The following is a 5,200-nucleotide window of genomic DNA, read 5'->3' on the forward strand; positions in this document are numbered from 1 at the left end:
CTTACGGTGCATTGCGTATACGACACGATTACGATTTTCAAAATTCAAAATTCAAAATTCAAAATTAAAAATGATGCGAGTACACGTATACAGCAGAAATTAGTTAAATAATTGCGTTTTACATAAATAAATAATAGATAGGTGTATAAAAAAAAATATTATTATTTACAAAATAATATAAAAAAAATTAAAACCGGAAAAAAAAGGAAAAAAGTAAAAAAGTAAAAAAGTGTTGTGAAGCCAACAACACGCGGTGTTCCCAAGCGGTCCCCCATCTAAGTACTAACCGCGCCCGACGCTGCTTAATTTCAGTGAGCGGACGAAAACCGATGTATTCAACGTGGTATGATCGTTGGCAAAGAAAGTGTTTACCAAAAAATCTACACTATATACCAGTATGATGTATAATCTTATTCTTATTCTTATACGTACTACTTACTACGTACTATATATAATATGGAAAATGGAAAATGGAAAATAGAAAATACTCTAAAGCTATTTCCAAAGCTATTTTATTTTATTTTTCATTTCAATTTAAATAAAATAAAATAGAAAAGTTTCTTTTTTCTTCTTCTCTAGTGAAGTTAATATGAACAGAATAGAAAAATTAAACTAAAACTGTTATTGAACATATTCGTGTTTGTATTTTACATGCTTAATTATGTAGTACTATTGCCTGTAATATTAACTTCAATATTAACTTTAACTTTAATTTTATCTTTAAGGAAGAATAAAATTATTATATATACTTATATTTTTATTAAAAAATTTAACATATGAATGCTAGTGCTACTGCTAGTGCTAGTGCTAGTGCTGGTGCTAGTGCTAATAAATAGGCGCAATCAATAGATTGTTGTTTTATTAAATTTTATACAATGAAGACAAGGAATATAAGCAAAGCTTCTTAAATAGTAATTTTACTTGAAAAGTTTTCTAACATTTAAGGTTTTCATTTACGCTGGCACTCGTACTCACACTTGCACTCGCACTCACACTCGCATACATGCCTATTGTACATTTTATATGGAACTGAACAAAACTTGTGCTTACGGTGCATTGCGTATACGACACGATTACGATTTTCAAAATTCAAAATTCAAAATTCAAAATTAAAAATGATGCGAGTACACGTATACAGCAGAAATTAGTTAAATAATTGCGTTTTACATAAATAAATAATAGATAGGTGTATAAAAAAAAATATTATTATTTACAAAATAATATAAAAAAAATTAAAACCGGAAAAAAAAGGAAAAAAGTAAAAAAGTAAAAAAGTGTTGTGAAGCCAACAACACGCGGTGTTCCCAAGCGGTCCCCCATCTAAGTACTAACCGCGCCCGACGCTGCTTAATTTCAGTGAGCGGACGAAAACCGATGTATTCAACGTGGTATGATCGTTGGCAAAGAAAGTGTTTCAAAAAAACTCTACATCTACCAGTATTTTAATCTTATTCTTATTCTTATTCTTATACGTACTACTTACTACGTACTATATATTATATGAAAAATGGAAAATGGAAAATAGAAAATACTCTAAAGCAATTTCCAAAGCTATTTTATTTTATTTTTCATTTCAATTTAAATAAAATAAAATAGAAAAGTTTCTTTTTTCTTCTTCTCTAGTGAAGTTAATATGAACAGAATAGGAAAATTAAACTAAAACTGTTATTGAGCATATCCGTGTTTGTATTTTACATGCTTAATTATGTAGTACTATTGCCTGTAATATTAACTTCAATATTAACTTTAACTTTAATTTTATCTTTAAGGAAGAATAAAATTATTATATATACTTATATTTTTATTAAAAAATTTAACATATGAATGCTAGTGCTAGTGCTAGTGCTAGTGCTAGTGCTAGTGCTAATAAATAGGCGCAATCAATAGATTGTTGTTTTATTAAATTTTATTCAATAAAGACAAGGAATATAAGCAAAGCTTCTTAATTAGTAATTTTACTTGAAAAGTTTTCTATCATTTAAGGTTTTCATTCACGCTGGCACTCGTACTCACACTTGGACTCGCACTCGCATGCATGCCTATTGTACATTTTATATGGAACTGAACAAAACTTGTGCTTACGGTGCATTGCGTATACGACACGATTACAATTTCAAAATTAAAAATGATGCGAATATACGTATACAGCAGAAATTAGTTAAATAATTGCATTTTATATAAATAAATAATAGATATGTGATATAAAGAAAAATATTATTAGTAACAAAATAAAATAAAAAAAAATTAAAACCGCAAAAAAAAGGAAAAAAGTAAAAAAGTGTTGTGATGCCAACAACACGCGGTGTTCCCAAGCGGTCCCCATCTAAGTACTAACCGCGCCCGACGCTGCTTAATTTCGGTGATCGGACGAGAACCGATGTATTCAACGTGGTATGGTCGCTGGCGAAGAAAGTGTTTCAAAAAATCTACATCTACCAGTATTTTAATCTTATTCTTATTCTTATTCTTATACGTACTACTTACTACGTACTATATATATTATATGAAAAATGGAAAATGGAAAATAGAAAATACTCTAAAGCAATTTCCAAAGCTATTTTATTTTATTTTTCATTTCAATTTAAATAAAATAAAATAGAAAAGTTTCTTTTTTCTTCTTCTCTAGTGAAGTTAATATTAACAGAATAGGAAAATTAAACTAAAACTGTTATTGAACATATCCGTGTTTGTATTTTACATGCTTAATTATGTAGTACTATTGCCTGTAATATTAACTTCAATATTAACTTTAACTTTAACTTAATCTTTAAGGAAGAATAAAATTTTATACATACTTATATTTTTATTAAAAAATTTAACATATGAATGCTAGTGCTACTGCTAGTGCTAGTGCTAGTGCTACTGCTAGTGCTAGTGCTAGTGCTAGTGCTAGTGCTAGTGCTAGTGCTAGTGCTAGTGCTAGTGCTAGTGCTAGTGCTAGTGCTAGTGCTATTGCTAGTGCTAGTGCTAGTGCTAGTGCTAGTGCTAGTGCTAGTGCTAGTGCTAGTGCTAGTGCTAGTGCTAATAAATAGGCGCAATCAATAGATTGTTGTTTTATTAAATTTTATTCAATAAGGACAAGGAATATAAGCAAAGCTTCTTAATTAGTAATTTTACTTGAAAAGTTTTCTATCATTTAAGGTTTTCATTCACGCTGGCACTCGTACTCACACTTGCACTCGCACTCGCATGCATGCCTATTGTACATTTTATATGGAACTGAACAAATCTTGAGCTTACGTGCATTTCGTATACGACACGATTACAATTTCAAAATTAAAAATGATGCGAATATACGTATACAGCAGAAATTAGTTAAATAATTGCATTTTATATAAATAAATAATAGATATGTGATATAAAGAAAAATATTATTAGTAACAAAATAAAATAAAAAAAAATTAAAACCGCAAAAAAAAGGAAAAAAGTGTTGTGGAGCCAACAACACGCGGTGTTCCCAAGCGGTCCCCCATCTAAGTACTAACCGCGCCCGACGCTGCTTAATTTCGGTGATCGGACGAGAACCGATGTATTCAACGTGGTATGGTCGTTGGCAAAGAAAGCGTTTCAAAAAATCTACATCTACCAGTATTTTAATCTTATTCTTATTCTTATTCTTATTCTTATTCTTATTCTTATACGTACTAGTTACTACGTACTATATATAATATGGAAAATGGAAAATGGAAAATAGAAAATACTCTAAAGCTATTTCCAAAGCTATTTTATTTTATTTTTCATTTCAATTTAAATAAAATAAAATAGAAAAGTTTCTTTTTTCTTCTTCTCTAGTGAAGTTAATATGAACAGAATAGAAAAATTAAACTAAAACTGTTATTGAACATATTCGTGTTTGTATTTTACATGCTTAATTATGTAGTACTATTGCCTGTAATATTAACTTCAATATTAACTTTAACTTTAATTTTATCTTTAAGGAAGAATAAAATTATTATATATACTTATATTTTTATTAAAAAATTTAACATATGAATGCTAGTGCTACTGCTAGTGCTAGTGCTAGTGCTGGTGCTAGTGCTAATAAATAGGCGCAATCAATAGATTGTTGTTTTATTAAATTTTATACAATGAAGACAAGGAATATAAGCAAAGCTTCTTAAATAGTAATTTTACTTGAAAAGTTTTCTAACATTTAAGGTTTTCATTTACGCTGGCACTCGTACTCACACTTGCACTCGCACTCACACTCGCATACATGCCTATTGTACATTTTATATGGAACTGAACAAAACTTGTGCTTACGGTGCATTGCGTATACGACACGATTACGATTTTCAAAATTCAAAATTCAAAATTCAAAATTAAAAATGATGCGAGTACACGTATACAGCAGAAATTAGTTAAATAATTGCGTTTTACATAAATAAATAATAGATAGGTGTATAAAAAAAAATATTATTATTTACAAAATAATATAAAAAAAATTAAAACCGGAAAAAAAAGGAAAAAAGTAAAAAAGTAAAAAAGTGTTGTGAAGCCAACAACACGCGGTGTTCCCAAGCGGTCCCCCATCTAAGTACTAACCGCGCCCGACGCTGCTTAATTTCAGTGAGCGGACGAAAACCGATGTATTCAACGTGGTATGATCGTTGGCAAAGAAAGTGTTTCATAAAATCTACATCTACCAGTATTTTAATCTTATTCTTATTCTTATTCTTATACGTACTACTTACTACGTACTATATATTATATGAAAAATGGAAAATGGAAAATAGAAAATACTCTAAAGCAATTTCCAAAGCTATTTTATTTTATTTTTCATTTCAATTTAAATAAAATAAAATAGAAAAGTTTCTTTTTTCTTCTTCTCTAGTGAAGTTAATATGAACAGAATAGGAAAATTAAACTAAAACTGTTATTGAGCATATCCGTGTTTGTATTTTACATGCTTAATTATGTAGTACTATTGCCTGTAATATTAACTTCAATATTAACTTTAACTTTAACTTAATCTTTAAGGAAGAATAAAATTTTATACATACTTATATTTTTATTAAAAAATTTAACATATGAATGCTAGTGCTACTGCTAGTGCTAGTGCTAGTGCTACTGCTAGTGCTAGTGCTAGTGCTAGTGCTAGTGCTAGTGCTAGTGCTAGTGCTAGTGCTAGTGCTAGTGCTAGTGCTAGTGCTAGTGCTAGTGCTAGTGCTAGTGCTATTGCTAGTGCTAGTGCTAGTGC

The 5,200-nt window shown here is 29.4% G+C and overlaps 1 non-coding gene and 4 pseudogenes across 1 annotated transcript; all 5 read right to left on the bottom strand.

Annotated features, from left to right (window-relative positions):
* Positions 1–238: 238 nt before the first annotated feature.
* On the bottom strand, positions 239–357 carry LOC119664647 (annotated as a pseudogene).
* Positions 358–1,283: 926 nt separating this feature from the next.
* LOC119664648 lies at positions 1,284–1,402 on the bottom strand (annotated as a pseudogene).
* Positions 1,403–2,287: 885 nt separating this feature from the next.
* LOC119664646 lies at positions 2,288–2,405 on the bottom strand (annotated as a pseudogene).
* A 1,031-nt stretch (positions 2,406–3,436) lies between these two features.
* LOC119664645 lies at positions 3,437–3,555 on the bottom strand. The gene has a single exon (XR_005251236.1). It is a non-coding gene; the product is annotated as a 5S ribosomal RNA (ribosomal RNA).
* Positions 3,556–4,496: 941 nt separating this feature from the next.
* LOC119664649 lies at positions 4,497–4,615 on the bottom strand (annotated as a pseudogene).
* Between the last annotated feature and the right edge of the window lie 585 nt (positions 4,616–5,200).

Source organism: Teleopsis dalmanni, unplaced genomic scaffold (assembly GCF_002237135.1).
Source record: "Teleopsis dalmanni isolate 2A unplaced genomic scaffold, ASM223713v2 unscaffolded_contig_2360, whole genome shotgun sequence".
Taxonomy (NCBI): Eukaryota; Metazoa; Arthropoda; class Insecta; order Diptera; family Diopsidae; genus Teleopsis; species Teleopsis dalmanni.